This window comes from Hyla sarda, chromosome 7, assembly GCF_029499605.1.
Source record: "Hyla sarda isolate aHylSar1 chromosome 7, aHylSar1.hap1, whole genome shotgun sequence".
Lineage (NCBI taxonomy): Eukaryota > Metazoa > Chordata > Amphibia > Anura > Hylidae > Hyla > Hyla sarda.
In genome coordinates, this window is record NC_079195.1 from 19,556,910 (window position 1) to 19,578,329 (window position 21,420).

General features: G+C 48.8%; 2 long non-coding RNA genes across 2 annotated transcripts; both read right to left on the reverse strand.

Annotated features, from left to right (window-relative positions):
* Window positions 1-894: 894 nt before the first annotated feature.
* Window positions 895-9,553, reverse strand: LOC130281570 (uncharacterized). The gene is made up of 4 exons (XR_008846041.1): window positions 9,465-9,553; window positions 9,283-9,382; window positions 9,145-9,202; window positions 895-1,016 (listed from the first exon to the last, which is right to left on the reverse strand). It is a non-coding gene; the product is annotated as an uncharacterized LOC130281570 (long non-coding RNA).
* Window positions 9,554-9,629: 76 nt separating this feature from the next.
* Window positions 9,630-20,934, reverse strand: LOC130281571 (uncharacterized). Its single transcript, XR_008846042.1, has 3 exons — window positions 20,799-20,934; window positions 9,872-9,950; window positions 9,630-9,706 (listed from the first exon to the last, which is right to left on the reverse strand). It is a non-coding gene; the product is annotated as an uncharacterized LOC130281571 (long non-coding RNA).
* Between the last annotated feature and the right edge of the window lie 486 nt (window positions 20,935-21,420).

Consider the following 21,420-nt stretch of genomic DNA (forward strand, 5'->3'; position numbering starts at 1 on the left):
CCAATGCCCCTTTGTTTTTGTTGGGGACGATGCCTTCCAGATGTGTGCCAACTTGCCTTACTCCAGCTGAGGACTCGACCACTGCCAGTGGATCTTCAATTACAGACTGTCACGTGCAAGACGCTATGTGGAATGTGCCTTTGGAATTTTTGTGGGCAAATGGCGGATTTTCACACGGCCAATCCAACTGCACCCGGACATGGTTGATCATTTTGTTAGGGCAGCTGTTGTTCTTCACAACTTTGTCCTAACCAAGCAGCCTCACCCCAGTTCTCCTGAAGAAGTGGAAGCAGCTCTGCCTGGACTACAGCAGTCATCAAGAAGATTAACCCAGGCCGCCATGTGTCTCAGAGACGATTTTGCAGAGTATTTCCTGACAGAAGCTGGCAGAGTGTCTTGGCAGGATCGTATGTTCTTAACTTTTTTGGACAGTTTTTTTTTAATCCTTTTTTTTAGGTTTAAATCCCTTTTGATAGGAAACTGCTGATGTATTTTGCATGTTGTGTGTACACTTTTCTTGCAGGATATGGAAGGGGGTATAATGTATGCCCCAGTGTCAAATTCACACTGGGGCATACAATCTCCCCCATCCCCAATCCTGCTAGCAAAGTATTTGTTCAGTTGTATATCCCATGTTGTGTACAATTTGCTTTCAGGATAGTAGAGTGGTAACTTCTACCCCCAAGTGAGAATTTAACACTGGGTGGAAGAAGGTAAACCTCTAATATCCTGAAAGCAAACCCTAGTTGGGTGTTAAATAAATAGACAAAGTCATTGTACCATTTTTTTTTTAAATAAAAATAATTTTAATATTTACAGTTTTGGTAATTTTTTGTCTTATAAGTCCGTAAAGTTGGGCTGGGCAAGGGGGACTTGGGAAGGGTCTTGGGAGCTGGGGTCCTCTGGGGGCCACAAGGAGTCTATTCTTCTTTCTAGAATCTGGGAATAGGGGTTTCCATGGAGTAGGGTCCATGCCCAGGGTCTGAGCCCTAATTTTCTTCACACTAAAATGTGTCCTGAAAGAGAAAAATAAAAATAAAAATGTAGTTTATTAACAAAAAAGATTTAAAATGAAAAAAAAAATGAAAAAAATTGGATGCACTTCCTCATCTCATGGCATTTTTGTAGGAATCCGGGGATTGGCCGATGAATACCGTATTTATCGGCATATAACACGCACTTTTTAGGCTAAAATTTTTAGCCTAAAGTCTATCTGCATGTTATACGCCGATAAGCCGATGCAGTTCAATGATTTAAAGCGGGCGCTTTAAATCAATGAACTGCAGCGGCTTTGCAGGTGCAGAGACCTGCCGTCGGTGCCGGCTTCTCTGCTCCTGCCTGTCCTGGGGTCTAGAGCCCTGCTGCCGGCCCTTCTCTCCCCCTGGCTATCGGTGCAGCTGCACGTTCTCTCCCCCTGACTATCGGTGCCGGCGCCCCATTGCCAGCGCCGATAGCCAGGGGGAGAAAAGCAGCGCCGGCAATGGGGCAGCGGCGCCGATAGCCAGGGGGAGAGAAGGGGCAGCAGCACCCATTGCCGGCGCCGCTGCCCCGTTGCCTCCCCCATCCCCGATTGTATAATTACCTGTTGCTGGGGTCGGGTCAGCGCTGCTTCATGCCTCCGGTGTGCGTCCCCTGCGTCGTTGCTATGCACTACACGGCGCGGCGCATTACGTTAGTGCGCCGCGCCATGCAGCGCATAGTAACGACGCAGGGGACGCACACCGGAGGCCTGAAGCAGCGCGGACCCGACCCCGACAACAGGTAATTATACAACCGGGGATGGGGGAGGCAACGGGGTAGCAGCGCTGGCAATGGGTGCCGCTGCCCCATCTCTCCTCGTGCCTATCGGTGCCGCTGCCCCATTGCCGGCGCCGCTTCTCTCCTCCTGGCTATCGGCGCCGGCACCGATAGTCAGGGGGAGAGAACGGGCAGCGGCACCGTCAGCCAGGGGGAGAGAAGCGGCGGCAGCAGGGCTCTAGATCCCAGGAAAGGCAGGGGCAGAGAAGCCGGCACCGACGGCCTCTCTCCCCCTGCGTTTCTTGGGGGTGTATCGGGGTATACACACGCACACACACGCACACACACGCACCCTCATTTTACCAAGGATATTTGGTAGAGGCCCCGGATCCACTGGCCTTCTCTTCCTCCTCCCTAAGGTCCCGCATGTGTTGGTCCCTGATGGATGCCCAATGATTTTTAATCTCCTCGCTTGGAAGGAAAAAATTATTTATAATAAAAAAATTAAATAAAAATAAAATAAAAATTACAGGCAATCCATCTTTCATGGGATGACAGGTCCTCCCAGGTGTTACAGATGGCACTGTAAATCTCATTCCAAAGAGCCTTTAAGTATTGGTGCTTGGCGTGATTTGGGTCGGACAAATCCCACAGAGCAGGACGATCCTCGACCATATCTATAAGGAGATTATTGTCACGATGCCGGCTGGCAGGAGGTGGATCCTCTGTCCCAGAGAGGGATTGGCGTGGACCGTGCTAGTGGACCAGTTCTAAGTCACTACTGGTGTTCACCAGAGCCCGCCGCAAAGCGGGATGGTCTTGCTGCGGCGGTAGTGACCAGGTCGTATCCACTAGCAACGGCTCAACCTCTCTGACTGCTGAAGATAGGCGCGGTACAAGGGAGTAGACAGAAGCAAGGTCGGACGTAGCAGAAGGTCGGGGCAGGCAGCAAGGATCGTAATCAGGGGCAACGGCAGGAGGTCTGGAACACAGGCTAGGAACACACAAGGAAACGCTTTCACTGGCACAATGGCAACAAGATCCGGCGAGGGAGTGCAGGGGAAGTGAGGTATACATAGGGAGTGCACAGGTGAACACACTAATTAGAACCACTGCGCCAATCAACGGCGCAGTGGCCCTTTAAATCGCAGAGACCCGGCGCGCGCGCGCCCTAGGGAGCGGGGCCGCGCGCGCCGGGACAGGACCGACTGAGAGCGAGTCAGGTACGGGAGCCGGGGTGCGCATCGCGAGCGGGCGCCACCCGCATCGCGAATCGCATCCCGGCTGGAGGCGGTATCGCAGCGCACCGGGTCAGTGGATCTGACCGGAGCGCTGCAATAGCGAGAGTGTAGCGAGCGCTCCGGGGAGGAGCGGGGACCCGGAGCGCTCGGCGTAACAGTACCCCCCCCCCTTGGGTCTCCCCCTCTTCTTGGAGCCTGAGAACCTGAGGACCAGACTTTTGTCTAGGATATTGTCCTCAGGTTCCCAGGATCTCTCTTCAGGACCACAGCCCTCCCAATCGACCAAAAAAAAGGTTTTCCCTCTGACCTTCTTGGAGGCCAGTATCTCCTTTACGGAGAAGATGTCCGAGGAGCCGGAAACAGGAGTGGGAGAAACAAGTTTGGGAGAGAAACGGTTGATGATGAGTGGTTTAAGAAGAGAAACGTGAAAGGCATTAGGAATACGAAGAGAAGGAGGAAGAAGAAGTTTGTAAGAGACAGGATTAATCTGGCACAAAATTTTGAAAGGACCAAGATAGCGTGGTCCCAATTTGTAGCTGGGAACACGGAAGCGGACATATTTAGCGGAGAGCCATACCTTGTCTCCGGGAGAAAAAATGGGGGGAGCTCTTCTTTTCTTATCAGCAAACTTCTTCATGCGTGATGAAGCCTGTAAGAGAGAATTTTGGGTCTCTTTCCATATGGTGGAAAGATCACGAGTTATTTCATCCACAGCGGGCAAACCAGAGGGCAAGGGAGTAGGGAGGGGGCGAAGAGGGTGACGGCCGTACACCACGAAAAATGGGGATTTGGAAGAAGACTCAGAGACTCTGAAGTTATACGAGAATTCGGCCCATGGTAGAAGATCTGCCCAGTCATCCTGGCGGGAGGAAACAAAATGCCGTAAATAATCACCCAGGACCTGGTTAACTCTTTCTACTTGCCCATTGGACTGAGGATGATAAGCAGAAGAAAAGTTTAATTTAATCTTGAGTTGTTTACAGAGAGCCCTCCAGAATTTTGACACGAATTGGACGCCTCTATCCGAGACGATCTGCGTGGGCAACCCGTGAAGACGAAAAATGTGTACAAAAAATTGTTTTGCCAACTGAGGCGCTGAAGGAAGACCAGGAAGAGGAATAAAATGTGCCATCTTGGAAAATCGATCAACGACCACCAAACAACAGTGTTGCCACGGGATGGGGGTAAGTCTGTAATAAAGTCCATACCAATCAGAGACCAAGGCTGTTCGGGGACAGGCAGAGGATGAAGAAGACCAGCGGGCTTCTGGCGAGGAGTCTTATCCCGGGCACAGACAGTGCAGGCTCGCACAAAATCAACAACATCCGTCTCCAGAGTCGGCCACCAATAGAAACGAGAGATGAGTTGCACGGATTTCTTGATGCCCGCATGGCCTGCGAGATGGGAGGAGTGACCCCATTTGAGGATTCCGAGGCGTTGGCGTGGAGAGACGAAGGTCTTCCCTGGAGGAGTTTGCCTGATGGAGGCTGGAGAAGTGGAGATCAGGCAGTCAGGAGGAATGATGTGTTGCGGAGAGAGCTCTACTTCCGAGGCGTCCGAGGAACGAGAGAGAGCATCGGCCCTAATGTTCTTATCGGCAGGGCGAAAGTGAATTTCAAAATTAAACCGGGCAAAGAACAGAGACCACCTGGCCTGGCGAGGATTCAGCCGTTGGGCAGACTGGAGATAGGAGAGATTCTTGTGATCGGTGTAAATAATAACCGGAAATTTTGATCCCTCCAGCAGATGCCTCCATTCCTCAAGTGCTAATTTAATGGCCAGTAGCTCTCGATCCCCGATGGAGTAGTTCCTCTCCGCCGGAGAAAAGGTCCTAGAAAAAAAACTACAAGTAACAGCATGCCCGGAAGAATTTTTTTGTAGAAGAACCGCTCCAGCTCCTACTGAGGAGGCATCAACCTCCAATAGGAAGGGTTTAGAAGGGTCAGGTCTGGAGAGCACGGGAGCAGAAGAAAAGGCAGCCTTGAGCCGTTTAAAGGCGTCTTCCGCTTGAGGAGGCCATGACTTAGGATTGGCATTCTTTTTGGTTAAAGCCACGATAGGAGCCACAATGGTGGAAAAATGAGGAATAAATTGTCTGTAATAATTGGCGAACCCCAAAAAACGTTGGATAGCACGGAGTCCGGAGGGGCGTGGCCAATCTAAGACGGCAGAGAGTTTGTCTGGATCCATTTGTAGTCCCCGGCCAGAGACCAAGTATCCTAGGAAAGGAAGAGATTGACATTCAAACAGACATTTCTCCATTTTGGCATAAAGTTGATTGTCACGAAGTCTCTGAAGAACCATGCGGACATGTTGGCGGTGTTCTTCTAGGTTAGCAGAAAAAATCTGAATATCGTCCAGATACACAACAACACAGGAATATAAGAGATCACGAAAAATTTCATTAACAAAGTCTTGGAAGACGGCAGGGGCGTTGCACAGGCCAAAGGGCATGACCAGATACTCAAAGTGTCCATCTCTAGTGTTAAATGCCGTTTTCCATTCATCCCCCTCCCTGATGCGGATGAGATTATAAGCACCTCTTAAGTCCAGTTTGGTAAAGATGTAGGCACCTTGGAGGCGATCAAAGAGTTCAGAGATAAGAGGTAGAGGATAGCGGTTCTTTACCGTGATTTTATTAAGACCGCGGTAGTCAATGCAAGGACGTAGGGAGCCATCTTTTTTGGACACAAAGAAAAATCCAGCTCCGGCAGGAGAGGAGGATTTGCGGATAAAGCCCTTTTTTAAATTTTCCTGGATGTACTCAGACATAGCAAGAGTCTCTGGGGCGGACAGAGGATAAATTCTGCCCCGGGGTGGAGTAGTGCCCGGGAGGAGGTCAATAGGACAGTCATAAGGCCTGTGAGGAGGTAGAGTCTCAGCTTGTTTTTTGCAAAATACATCAGCAAAGTCCATATAGGCCTTAGGGAGACCGGTTACAGGGGGAACCACAGGGTCACGGCAGGGAGTACTGGGAACCGGTTTAAGGCAGTCCTTGAAACAAGAGGTGCCCCAACTCTTGATCTCCCCTGTGGACCAATCCAGGGTTGGGGAATGGTGTTGAAGCCAGGGTAGTCCAAGGAGAATTTCAGAAGTGCAATTGGGGAGGACCAAAAGCTCAATTTTTTCGTGATGAGGTCCGATGCACATTAGGAGGGGCTCCGTGCGGAAACGTATGGTACAGTCCAATCTTTCATTGTTAACACAATTGATGTAGAGGGGTCTGGCGAGACTGGTCACCGGGATGTTGAACCTGTTGATGAGAGAGGCCAAGATAAAATTTCCTGCAGATCCGGAATCCAAGAAGGCCATAGTAGAGAAGGAGAAGGTAGAGGCAGATATCCGCACAGGCACAGTAAGACGTGGAGAAGCAGAGTTGACATCAAGGACTGTCTCACCTTTGTGCGGAGTCAGCGTACGTCTTTCCAGGCGGGGAGGACGGATAGGACAATCCTTCAGGAAGTGTTCGGTACCGGCACAGTACAGGCAGAGATTCTCCATGCGGCGTCGTGTCCTCTCTTGAGGTGTCAAGCGAGACCGGTCAACTTGCATAGCCTCCACGGCGGGAGGCACAGGAACGGATTGCAGAGGACCAGAGGAGAGAGGAGCCGGGGAGAAAAAACGCCTTGAGCGAACAAAGTCCATATCCTGGCGGAGCTCCTGACGCCTTTCGGAAAAACGCATGTCAATGCGGGTGGCTAGATGAATGAGTTCATGTAGGTTAGCAGGGATTTCTCGTGCGGCCAGAACATCTTTAATGTTGCTGGATAGGCCTTTTTTAAAGGTCGCGCAGAGGGCCTCATTATTCCAGGATAGTTCTGAAGCAAGAGTACGGAATTGTACGGCGTACTCGCCAACGGAAGAATTACCCTGGACCAGGTTCAACAGGGCAGTCTCAGCAGAAGAGGCTCGGGCAGGTTCCTCAAAGACACTTCGAATTTCCGAGAAGAAGGAGTGTACAGAGGCAGTGACGGGGTCATTGCGGTCCCAGAGCGGTGTGGCCCATGACAGAGCTTTTCCAGACAGAAGGCTGACTACGAAAGCCACCTTAGACCTTTCAGTAGGAAACTGGTCCGACATCATCTCCAAGTGCAGGGAACATTGCGAAAGAAAGCCACGGCAAAATTTAGAGTCCCCATCAAATTTATCCGGCAAGGATAGTCGTAGGCCTGAAGCGGCCACTCGCTGCGGAGGAGGTGCAGGAGCTGGCGGAGGAGATGATTGCTGAAGCTGAGGTAGTAGCTGCTGTAGCATCACGGTCAGTTGAGACAGCTGGTGGCCTTGTTGCGCTATCTGTTGTGACTGCTGGGCGACCACCGTGGTGAGGTCGGCGACAACTGGCAGAGGAACTTCAGCGGGATCCATGGCCGGATCTACTGCCACGATGCCGGCTGGCAGGAGGTGGATCCTCTGTGCCAGAGAGGGATTGGCGTGGACCGTGCTAGTGGACCGGTTCTAAGTCACTACTGGTGTTCACCAGAGCCCGCCGCAAAGCGGGATGGTCTTGCTGCGGCGGTAGTGACCAGGTCGTATCCACTAGCAACGGCTCAACCTCTCTGACTGCTGAAGATAGGCGCGGTACAAGGGAGTAGACAGAAGCAAGGTCGGACGTAGCAGAAGGTCGGGGCAGGCAGCAAGGATCGTAATCAGGGGCAACGGCAGGAGGTCTGGAACACAGGCTAGGAACACACAAGGAAACGCTTTCACTGGCACAATGGCAACAAGATCCGGCGAGGGAGTGCAGGGGAAGTGAGGTATACATAGGGAGTGCACAGGTGAACACACTAATTAGAACCACTGCGCCAATCAGCGGCGCAGTGGCCCTTTAAATCGCAGAGACCCGGCGCGCGCGCGCCCTAGGGAGCGGGGCCGCGCGCGCCGGGACAGGACCGACGGAGAGCGAGTCAGGTACGGGAGCCGGGGTGCGCATCGCGAGCGGGCGCCACCCGCATCGCGAATCGCATCCCGGCTGGAGGCAGGATCGCAGCGCACCGGGTCAGTGGATCTGACCGGAGCGCTGCAATAGCGAGAGTGTAGCGAGCGCTCCGGGGAGGAGCGGGGACCCGGAGCGCTCGGCGTAACAATCATCAACTATAATGATCCCCGGCTTGTCCTGCCCCCCTTCAATGTTTGCCCGACCGGCCCAAGCTCCATCCTGAAATTAGAAAGATTCTGTAGTGTATTCAGTTTACTACGCCAGCAATCACATTGGCTCTTTAAAGCTTTAAGAAAACAAGCAAAAGAATGAAGAAGCAATGTGATTAGTTGTTATGGGCAACTGACTTCCAAAGTACACTTAAAGGAGTACTCCAATGCAAAGCATTCCCTGTGCCAAGGAACCAGTTAGTAAAGTTATATAACTTATCCATGTACCTGCATTTACAATTCTGAAGTGATCATGGACTTTTCTGCATTTTTCCGGCGACCGGAAGCTGAGTAGTTCTCCCTGGTTTGATGACGCTCGACCTTCTTTCTGCAGTGCGTGTCCGCCATGTTGAGCCCGAGGCCTCATCAGTCCCATGAATCTTTGCGGCTTTTCCCTGCCTCCCGGCCCAGAGTCGGCTACGCCCATCTTTCATCCTTGTCACAAAGCCGCCATGTGTTCTGCCTGGGCCAATAGGAAAGCCCCTATCTACGCTAGCGTAGCTACTACGCCAATTCACAAAATGAATTGCACAGTTTAGTTACCTATCTCCATACAGTAGCGTCGGCGCTGGAAACACGGCACATAGCAGGCTGACTTAGATTGTATTACTGCTAATGTGTGCATGTATTCTGTCTATTGTAAAGCTCATATTCAGCACATGTGAGGAAGAACATATTTTGGACGGGTGGGGATATGGAGATGGGAGGCCAATGGGGGCATTTGTTATAATTTGGGGAGTGGGACGAGCTGGGGAAAAGCAGGGGGAGGGCAGGAGCGGACCGGAAATTATGCTAGGGCATTGTGGGAGATGTAGTCTTTTACACTACAATCCCTATGCACTAAACCCGGAAGTGACAGGAGCTTCGGACGGGCATAGCGGAGGAACTGCTGGACTGATTAGCGCGATAGTGGGCTCTATCAACAGGTACAAGCCTAGGTTACATTTAGGGATTACTTTATTTCTAATTGGGAGCATCAGAGTTTTCCTTTAAGACAGGTATATATCTATTTATTCAATACCACGTCCTCTGCCACGAATCCTGACACCTCTTCCTCTTGTTGGCCGAGGCGTGGGACGCTATTTAAAAAAAAAATTATAATTAAATTACGGTATAACAACATGTAGAAAAAACTGCAATATAATTGTAAAATACATACTGGTTCAGGCTCTTTGGAAGGCCTATCCTGGGAGTCCTCGTGGGCCGACACATGCAGGAGACTCCTCGGATTCCTCATGAGAAATTCTAACAACTTCAGACTGTAAAAGCAAAAAAAAAAAAAATTAAATAAATGATCGAAAAGTGTATTTATGATAATTACTCAAAAAGAAAAATACTCACACTTGGGCTTCTGGAACGTGTTCCAATAATTGTTTCTGAACTGTTAAAATACCCTTTGGAGGAGGTGGAGGGTTCAACTACATGCTTCTGAAAAAATGAAAAATAAAAATTCTGAAATCATTGCCATTTAAAATTGTTAAAACAGTTAAAAAAGTGAAAACGCACCTTTTTAAATTGTGCCTTCTTGTGTTCTTGGCTTTTTTGGGGGTGAGGAATACTGTGTGTCTAGAAACAAAAAAAATCTATAACAAAAAAATTAAGTTAAATAAAATCATAAAAAAAACTGATTGGCACAACATGATCTAAAACTGTCCTGTGCACTTCAAAAGCAATTATCCTACTGGAATTAAAAAATTTAATCTAGATAAAATATGGAAACATAAATTATAAAAAAAGATTACTCTTACTGGGGCTTGGAGACAATCTGGTCAACAATTTAGGGTCCTCACCCTCATCCTCGGATGAGGATTCAATTGGGACTAGCTTCTGAAAAATACAAATGACCCAAAAAAAATTTCAGAAATAATTGCAATTAAATGATGTCAAAATAATAAAATAAATGCAAAATGCAAAATAGCAAGCACATGGCGGACATAAAAATGCCGCAGAGTGTCACCACACGGTCCAAAATCTTCCTACACACTTCCCTAGCCAAAGCAATCATGCCCCGTACAAACTGCGGCCACAAATGCCCGCAGCCACAAGCACATACAGTTTCAGTTCCCAAATACACTGAAAAGGTCACAAAAAATACTGCACAGCAGCCATCCACGTACCCACCTTCAGTCAAAGATGTTTTTTTCTCCCCAAAAAAATGGCGGATTGTGGCGGATGGTGTTGGATAGTGGCGTAAGCTAGTCCAGTGCACTTCTGCCTCGTGCAGAGTCCAGGAAGAAGAGAGGGGGTGTGACAGGGGGTATGAGCACTACACCCCATTCCCATGATGTGACTTCAGGGGTGTGAAGGCTTTTACTGAGCATGCTCATTAAAAATATCGAACGTTATAAGAACGGGTGTATTTGCAAACGTCCATCAGCCATAGACTTCAATGTTAAAAATAACGGCCGTTAATCTACCCATTTATTGTGACGGAAGAAAAATTTGTGTATGTGATGTTTTCTCTTCCGCAGAAATAACGTCCGTTATTCATAATGGGCTATAATGGTTCATAACGGATAATAAAAATATCCTATAGAGTTGAATGGGATTTTGTAATGGCCTTTTAACCCCTTAAGGACGCAGGGTTTTTCAGTTTTTGCACTTTCGTTCTTTCCTCCTCACCTTTAAAAAATCATAACCCTTTCAATTTTCCACCTAAAAATCCATATGATGGCTTATTTTTTGCGTCACCAATTCTACTTTGCAGTGGCATTAGTCATGTTACCCAAAAATTCACGGCGAAACGGGAAAAAATCATTGTTCGACAAAATCGAAGAAAAAACGCCATTTTGTAACTTTTGGGTACTTCCATTTCTACACAGTGCATATTTCGGTAAAAATGACACCTTCTCTTTATTCTGTAGGTCCATACGGTTAAAATGATTCCCTACTTATATAGGTTTGATTTTGTCGTACTTCTGGAAAAAATCATAACTACATGCAGGAAAATGTATACGTTTAAAAATGTCACCTTCTGACCCCTATAACTTTTTATTTTTCCACGTACATGGAGGTCTGAGCGCTCATTTTTGGCACCGTGATCTGAAGTTTTTATCGGTACTATTTTTGTTTTCATCTGACTTTTTGATCACTTTTTATTCATTTTTTAATGGTTTAAAAAGTGACCAAAAATACGCTTTTTTGGATTTTTGAATTTTTTTACGTCTACGTCATTGACCGTGCGGTTTAATTAACAATATATTTTTATATTTCGGACATTTACGCACGCGGCGATACCATATATGTTTTGTTTTTTTTACACTGTTTTATTTTTTTATGGGAAAAGGGGGGTGATTCAAACTTTTATTAGGGAAGGGGTTAAATGATCTTTATTAACACTTTTTTTCACTTTTTTTTTGCAGTGTTATAGCTCCCATAGGGACCTATAACACTGCATACACTGATCTCCTATGCTGATCACGCCTGTGATCAGTGTTATCGGCGCTTGACTGCTCCGGCCTGGATCTCAGGCACGGAGCAGTCATTCGCCGATCGGACACCGAGGAGGCAGGTAAGGACTCTCCCGGTGTCCTGTAAGCTGTTCGGGATGCCGTGATTTCACCGCGGTGGTCCTGAACAACCCGACTGAGCAGCCGGGATACTTTCACTTTCGCTTCAGATGCGGCGGTCAGCTTTGAAGGGTCAGTCTGAAGGGTTAATACAGGGCATCACCGCGATCTGTGATGTCCTGTATTAGCTGCGGGTCCCGGACATTGATAGCCGCCGGGACTGACCCGACCGACTGCGTGACCCCTTGGCATATCGCGGGAGCCGGCGGAGGACGTAAATATACGTCCTTCGTCGTTAAGGGGTTAATGCCCGTAAACTTCCGTTTAATACTTTTCTAACGGAAGTTTATGACAGGTCTTTTAATGGTGCCACTTTATAGTGTGAAAGCAGCCTAAACTGTAAGTCTAACAGTAGAGTGTCTCCTGAGCTACAGTGAGGTTCAGGTGTGCTGTGTATTGTGTGCTCTGAGGAGAAGCCTAGCTCAAATCTAATCTCTCTGGTCCTCCTGCAAGGATCACTCGCATGGTGGAAGGTCATGCCCCGGCGGATAAGCCTTCAGTACCTTGATAGGACTCTACTTAGCAGGATTCATCTACCTGTCTTACAAGTCAGTATTAATCTGTTTGGTGTAAGCACCACAAGTCCCAGAAAGACAACAGGGCTCCCAAGGGGTTATGCTGCACTCTCTCACCTAAAGCCAGATGTATGTGTATTACCATCTGCACCAGCTCAGTAAAGACAGTTATCCGTAACCTGACATCGGTGTGTTCTTTTACTCCCCGTGTCTGGCCCAGGAGAAGCTTTCCCCAACCTTGGACCGTGTATAGGATAACGGTGCCCTGGCGTCACGAAGTAATCAGGGATACTTAGTAACACCCTGTGGCTACGACAATAATATTATAGATTATACTGTAGATTATACAGCATGTAGATTATATTGTAGATTATATTATATGTAGATTATACTGTAGATTATATTGTAGATTATATTATATGTAGATTATATTGTAGGTTATATTATATGTAGATTATACTGTAGATTATATTGTAGATTATATTGTATGTAGATTATACTGTTTATAATATTGTAGATTATACAGTGGTGTAAACGATTGTGGGGCAGGCACGTATCCATATGATCTCGCCCATTGTTTTCATATTAGAATCTGCACAGTGAATAAACCTAGGCTGCATATGTATAATGTATAATATTGGTTATTTATTTAGAGGCAGCGGCAGCAGGGTACCCTGGTTATTACACCAGACAAGAGAAACGTATGACTCTATTAGATATTTTCATGGGACAATCAATTTTCCGGGTCGGTTGCAATGCTCCGAAGACAAACACGGCCGGGGTGATGTATGGCTGGAGCAGACGTACGATGACTGTGCATCTGGCGGTGGACCGTGAATATCTGCTCGGGGGCCCCGCGCCACCAGATGTTCCCCTTGCAGACATTTTAATAGGATATTTCAACTTTTAGCTGCATTCACATTTAAAAAGGAATTTCCATAAAATAAGAATTGCACGTTAGCTGCCTTAATGCCGGCGGAAAGTAATGGCGCCAATTCTTCTGCTTTATGCCTGACCCGCCTGATCTTTGCGGCTGCAAAATTCCCGTGTATTTTCGGATATATTTCTCTCTCCTATTCTGTTCCAGTGTCCGTCACAAGTGACAATTCTCGGTACCCAAATGAGGTATACTGGGGAAAGTATCAGCCGTCATGGAGATGAAGATTGCAGCTGATGAAGCTATCAGGTGCTTATGTGGTTGTCATGGCGATGAGCGTGGCACACAATCCAAATCATTTAATCGGGGGATTTATTTGTCGTGTAGATTGAAGAACATCACATTTCAAGGACCTGGTCTGGCGGAGGCCAGATTCCCGTAATGATAGATGGAGGAGATTGGATTTATCAGGGACAGTGAACGGCTGTACGGCGAGGAAGACTCTGCAGGGTTTAAGAGGTATTGACTGTGAAAAGTGAAGAAAAGTGGTCAAGTTAAAGGAAAATTGAGTAATTGAGTCCAATGAGTGGTCACTTACGAGGGTTCCCCAGTTAATCACGCACAGGGGGTGGGGCTTGCACATTGGGTTGGTGAAGCCCCGCCTCATGAGTGCAATTTACTGAATTCAGCAGAGGATCTTTTGGGGGATATATCTCAGGACCTACAGGACATATTTAAGTAAGTGACCCCTTGTTGGACTCCTGTTCACCCACACTATAACCCAGTGCATTTGGTTTAATGTGGGTGAACAGGCTGAAAGGTTTCCTTTAAGGAAATAAATAACAGCAGTGACGCCAAGGGCGGGGCAGGTAACCCTGGAGCTCGGGGAAAATGTTTAGCATTACACCATCTATCTGAAAACTGGTAGATGCACCGCACACCTATATACACACAGCTATATGCACTCTCCTCCCTTATGGACAACACACAGTCAATGCTCTGTATACACACTCCACATATGTATATACATTACCAGCATACATATATACATCCTCCACACACCTGCACATACTCCACACACCTACATATGCTCCATACATACACTCTGTACATCTATACACATGCTCCATACACACGCTCTATACATCTATACACATGCTCCGTACACACACTGTATACATTTATATACATTGGCAACATATGTCTATACACAAGCTCCACACCCCTACACATGCTCCGTACACACAATCTATACACATGCTCCGTACACACACTCCATATATCTATATACATTACCAGCAGGGGCATAGCTATGGAGGACCACCCAATAGAGACAGGTATTATAATTAGCATATGGGGCCCTGTTGCAGATTTTGCATTGAGGCCCAGAAGCTACAAGCTCCGCCTCTGATTCCCAGAATACATCTGTACACAAGCTGCACAAACCTATATTTGCTCCATACACACACTCCATACATTTGGACACATTCTCAGCATACATCCAAAGAATCTCTTCATCCACATTCCCCACACACCTACACACGCTCTACACACGCTCTACACACCTACACACGCTCTACACACGCTCTACACACCTACATTCGCTCCATAGTCTCACTGGCATCTCTCCATACACACTGAACACATTGCTCACACCTACACACACTTCACCTTCCTACATATTCTCCATATACACACACACCTTATACCACCCTGAAAGTGCTGCTCATGAGGAAAGGATCCTATGGAAAGATGGAAATGGAATCATTGCTCCTTGTCAACCCAAGCAAATTGTGTAAGGTCAACCCAGGACCTTCATTCATGCTTTTCATCAGTTGTGAAAATCATCCTCAGCTCATATGTTTAGTTGTAAACTGCTAAAAAAAAATTAAGGGAACACTTAAACAACACAATGTAACTCCAAGTCAATGACAATTCTGTGAAATCACACTGTCCACTTGGGAAGCAACACTGATTGGCAATCAATTTCACATGCTGTTGTGCAAATGGAACAGACAACAGGTGGAAATTAGAGGCAATTAGCAAGACACCCCCCAATAAAGGTGTGGTTCTGCGAGTGGTGACCACAGACCACTTCTCAGTTCCTATGCTTCCTGACTGATGTTTTGGTCACTTTCGAATGCTGGCGGGGCTTTCACTCTAGTGGTAGCATGAGACGGAGTCTACAACCCACACAAGTGGCTCAGGTAGTGCAGCTCATCCAGGATGGCACATCAATGCGAGCTGTGGCAAAAAGGATTGCTGTGTCTGTCAATGTAATGTCCAGAGCATGGAGGTGCTACCAGGAGACAGGCCAGTACAGCAGAAGACATGGAGGAGGCCATAGAAGGGCAACAGCACAGCAGCAGGACCGCTACCTCCGCCTTTGTGCAAGAAGGAGCAGGAGGAGCACTGTCAGAGCCCTGCAAAATGACCTCCAGCAGGCCACAAATGTGCATGTGTCCACTCTAACAGTCAGAAACAGACTCCTTGAGGGTGGTATGAGGGCCCGACGTCCACAGATGGAGGTTGTGCTTACAGCCCAACACCGTGCAGGATGTTTGGCATTTACCAGAGAACACCAAAATTGGCAAATTTGCCACTGGCGCCCTGTGATCTTCACAGAGAGCAGGTTCACACTAAGCACATGTGACAGACGTTTTTGAGTCTGGAGTTGACGTGGAGAACGTTCTGCTGCCTGCAACATCCTCCAGCATGACTGTTATGACGGTGGGTCAGTAATGGTGTGGGGTGGCATTTCTTTGGGGGGCCGCACAGCCCTCCCTGTGCTTGACAGAGGTAGCCTGACTGCCATTAGGCACCGATATGAGATCCTCAGACCCCTTGTGAGATCATATGCTGGTGCAGTTGGCCCTGGGTTCCTCCTAATGCAAGACAATGATAGACCTCATGTGGCTGGGGTGTGTCAGCAGTTCCTGCAAGAGGAAGGCATTGATGCTATGGACTGGCCTGCCCATTCCCCAGACCTGAATTTGATTGAGCACATCTGGAACATCATGTCTCGCTTTAGTCCAGGTCTGGGAGGACATCAGAAGACCATCCGCCACTTCATCAAGAACATGCCCAGGTGTTGTACGGGCACGTGGAGGCCACACACACTACTGAGCCTCATTGTGACTTGTTGGACATTACTAGTGTTGTTCGCGAATATTCGCAATGCGAATTTTATTCGCGAATATCGCATATTCGCGAATTTGCGAATATTCGCGAATATAGCACTATATATTCGTAATTACGAATATTCTTTTTTATTTTTTATTTTTTTTATTTATTTATTTTTTTATTTTTCACAGTACACATCACAGTGATCATCCCTTTCTGCTTCCAGCTTGTGTGGTGTAAAGAAAGCTTTAATACTACTGTTTGAGACCGGTGTGCGAATTTTCGCATATGCGGAAATTTGCATATGCTAATTTTCGCATATGCGAATTTACGCTTATGTTAATTTCTGTATATGCTAATTTTCGCATATGAGAATTTTCGCATACACGAATTTTCGTATATGCGAAAATAAATCGAGAATATTACGAATATGCGAATATTCGCGAATATATGACGAATATTCATCCATATATTCGCGAATATTCGCGAATACGAATATGGCCTATGCCGCTCAACACTAGACATTACATCAAAGTTTGATCAGCCTGTAGTGTTGTTTTCCACTGTGATTTTGAGTGTGACTCCATATCCTGACCTCCATGGGTTGATAAAGTTGATTTCCATTGATAATTTTTCTGTGATTTTGTTGTCAGCGCATTCAACTATGTAAAGACGAAAGTATTTCATCTGATTAGTTCATTCATTCAGGTCTAGGATGTGTTATCTTAGTGGTCCCTTATTTTTTTGAGCAGTGTATAATTGACCCAGGGAAATGTGAGTGAAGGGGAAACTGGTGGAAAGCATGTTGTGGTGATCAAAGGCCCATGTGTATGGCCGGTTGAAGAGTCTTACACACTCTAAAAAGGTGATTGCCAATGGAAATATATGTATGTGGTGACATGGGGGTGCAAGATATACTTGACCAACATGGTCCGAGGTGGAGACAGCTTCTCCTGGGCCAGGCGTGGGGCAATAAACACACCAATTGTTACGCCTAGCGCTCCGGGTCCCCGCTCCTCCCCGGAGCGCTCACGGCGTCTTTCTCCCTGCAGCGCCCCGGTCAGTCCCGCTGACCGGGAGCGCTGCACTGTCATGGCCGTTGGGGATGCGATTCGCACAGCGGGATGCGCCCGCTCGCGAGTCGCATCCCAGGTCACTTACCCGTCCCGGTCCCCTGCTGTCATGTGCTGGCGCGCGCGGCTCCGCTCTCTAGGGCGCGCGCGCGCCAGCTCTCTGAGACTTAAAGGGCCAGTGCACCAATGATTGGTGCCTGGCCCAATTAGCTTAATTGGCTTCCACCTGCTCCCTGGCTATATCTGATCTCCTCCCTTGCACTCCCTTGCCGGATCTTGTTGCCTTGTGCCAGTGAAAGCGTTTAGTGTGTCCAAAGCCTGTGTACCTGAACTTCTGCTATCCATCCTGACTACGAACCTTGCCGCCTGCCCCCGACCTTCTGCTACGTCTGACCTTGCCTCTGCCTAGTCCTTCTGTCCCACGCCTTCTCAGCAGTCAGTGAGGTTGAGCCGTTGCTAGTGGATACAACCTGGTTGCTACTGCCGCAGCAAGACCATCCCGCTTTGCGGCGGGCTCTGGTGAAAACCAGTAGCCTCTTAGAACCGGTCCACTAGCACGGTCCACGCCAATCCCTCGCTGACACAGCGGATCCACAACCCGTAAGCCGAATCGTGACAGTAGATCCGGCCATGGATCCCGCTGAGGTGCCGCTGCCAAGTCTCGCTGATCTTCCCACGGTGGTCGCTCAGCAATCGCAGCAGATTGCCCAACAAGGACAGCAGCTGTCGCAGTTGACCGCCATGTTACAGCAACTTCTGCCTCTGCTACAGCAGCAACCATCTCCTCCGCCAGCTCCTGCACCTCCTCCGCAGCGAGTGGCCGCTCCTAACCTACGCTTGTCCCTGCCGGACAAATTTGACGGGGACTCTAAACTCTGCCTTGGATTTTTGTCTCAGTGTTCCCTGCATATGGAGATGTTGTCGGACTTGTTTCCTACAGAACGGTCTAAGGTGGCGTTCGTAGTAAGCGTTCTTTCAGGAAAGGCCTTGTCTTGGGCCACACCGCTCTGGGACCGCAATGATCCTGCCACAGCCACAGTCCAGTCCTTCTTCGCTGTAGTCCGGAGTGTCTTCGAGGAGCCAGCCCGAGCTTCTTCTGCAGAGACTGCCCTGTTGAACCTGGTCCAGGGTAATTCTTCAGTGGGCGAGTACGCCATCCAATTCCGTACTCTTGCTTCCGAGTTATCATGGAATAACGAGGCTCTCTGCGCGACCTTTAAAAAAGGCCTATCCAGTCGCATCAAGGATGTGCTGGCCGCACGAGAGATTCCTGCCAACCTCCAAGAACTCATCCATTTGGCTACCCGCATTGACATGCGTTTTTCTGAGCGACACCAAGAGCTCCGCCAGGAAAAAGACTTAGATCTCTGGGCACCTCTCCCACAGCATCCTTTGCAGTCTACGCCTGGGCCTCCCGCCGAGGAGGCCATGCAAGTGGATCGGTCTTGCCTGACCCAGGAAGAGAGGAATCGCCGTAGAGAAGAAAATCTCTGTCTGTACTGTGCCAGTACCAAGCATTTCTTAGTGGATTGCCCTATCCGTCCTCCACGCCTGGGAAACGCACGCACGCACCCAGCTCACGTGGGTGTGGCGTCTCTTGGTTCTAAGTCTGCTTCTTCACGTCTCACGGTGCCCGTGCGGATTTCTCCTTCAGCCAACTCCTCCCTTTCAGCCGTGGCCTGCTTGGACTCTGGTGCCTCTGGGAATTTTATATTGGAGTCCTTTGTGAATAAATTCAGCATCCCGGTGACCCGTCTCGTCAAGCCGCTCTACATTTCCGCGGTCAACGGAGCCAGATTGGACTGCACCGTGCGTTACCGCACAGAACCCCTCCTGATGTCTATTGGACCCCACCTCGAGAGGATTGAGCTCTTCGTTCTCCCCGGCTGTACCTCTGAGGTCCTCCTCGGTCTGCCATGGCTCCGGCTTCATTCTCCCACCCTTGATTGGACCACCGGGGAGATCAGGAACTGGGACTCTGCCTGCCACAGGAAGTGCCTCTCCCCCCCTCCCAGTCCCGTCAGGCAAGCCTCTGTGCCTCCCCATGGCCCCCGTCCTGGTGTCACACTGCCCCGTGCCAGGCCTCGCCCTCTGCCCTCCCTCCCCATTCCCACTCCTGCTGTACTGCCTGCCGTTGAGGAAACCCTCCATTCTTTCCCGGTGTCCTCATCCCAGGGGAGGCAGTTACCGGACAAAGGGAAGGGGAGACCTAAGGGGGGGGGTACTGTTACGCCTAGCGCTCCGGGTCCCCGCTCCTCCCCGGAGCGCTCACGGCGTCTTTCTCCCTGCAGCGCCCCGGTCAGTCCCGCTGACCGGGAGCGCTGCACTGTCATGGCCGTTGGGGATGCGATTCGCACAGCGGGACGCGCCCGCTCGCGAGTCGCATCCCAGGTCACTTACCCGTCCCGGTCCCCTGCTGTCATGTGCTGGCGCGCGCGGCTCCGCTCTCTAGGGCGCGCGCGCGCCAGCTCTCTGAGACTTAAAGGGCCAGTGCACCAATGATTGGTGCCTGGCCCAATTAGCTTAATTGGCTTCCACCTGCTCCCTGGCTATATCTGATCTCCTCCCTTGCACTCCCTTGCTGGATCTTGTTGCCTTGTGCCAGTGAAAGCGTTTAGTGTGTCCAAAGCCTGTGTACCTGAACTTCTGCTATCCATCCTGACTACGAACCTTGCCGCCTGCCCCCGACCTTCTGCTACGTCTGACCTTGCCTCTGCCTAGTCCTTCTGTCCCACGCCTTCTCAGCAGTCAGTGAGGTTGAGCCGTTGCTAGTGGATACGACCTGGTTGCTACTGCCGCAGCAAGACCATCCCGCTTTGCGGCGGGCTCTGGTGAAAACCAGTAGCCTCTTAGAACCGGTCCACTAGCACGGTCCACGCCAATCCCTCGCTGACACAGCGGATCCACAACCCGTAAGCCGAATCGTGACACCAATGCCAGGTTACAGATGACTGTCTTTTTACTGAGGCAGAAGCAGATGGTCCAATACTCGCAGTACCTAGCAGAGTATAAAGGATGCAGTGTAACCTGTGGGAGCCCTGTGGCCTTGCTGTGACATATGGTGCTTTTCACCCACTTGAATTGACTTGCTATTAGACAGACTTGAGACTGGTAGATATCCAACACTGACTAGGGTTCTGCTAAGGTCCAGTTTACTGACACCACCAGGGTACAAACTCACCAACTCCTGTACGGGGAACACTTACAGAATTGCAGGACTGATTTGATAAGAGGTTTTCCTTAGGCTTCACCTCACACTTCTTCCGACTCCTTTCCACACTGCAGCTCAAATGGAGCTCTACACACAGCAGAAACTGAAACTAGACTGGAACTAAACTGATTAGCCCCTCCCCCCTAAACTATATACAGGGAAATTTGGGGGTTCCCAATTGGCAATAAGGGTCACATGGGTACTCTGCATCATACCTCATCCAAAATATCCAGTACATTCCTTAAAGGAACAGTGCACCATAATATAAATAACAGAACAAATATTATAATAAATATCACAGCATCACCTGAGCAGCAGGGCCTAGGTCAGGCACCTGAAGCAATGTTTATCTGAGAGCACGCACTCCGTTACTGGGACACCACATGTAGAGTAGGGCACCATGGCTTCACCATGGACCACCTGGTATTTTTGTTCCAGTGCTTGGTGCCTGTTTTTTTTCCCCCTCTGTAGGTCTTCTGAAAAGGCAAACATTAGAGATTAAAAGGGGTTAAAGATTCTGACAGTCGCGTTTGCTAAAATATTTTCCATTGTAATCATCAGGCATGGTAATTGCAGCAGCTGTCAGGAGATTTGGGATGCTGATGTGTTATGGGTCCTTGCAAATAACATACTATTAAATGCAATGACGGTTCTAATTAGGAACTGCAGGACGGAGCATTCGGGAGACGCTCCTCAGTCACAGCAATGAGAGTTATTGTCACATACCGCTCCGTGACTTATTTATTGGAGACATAAACAGCTATTATTTTGACTGAAACATACTTTGTTGACAAGCCGAAATGTGAAGAAGACGTGTTGAGCAGATTCTTGAACTGTGGCTTGTTCCTTGCTTTCAATTGGTTATCTAGAACATAGGGTCTACCAGTTTACAGGATTATTGAGCCATCAACAGGATGAGCCAATAGAAT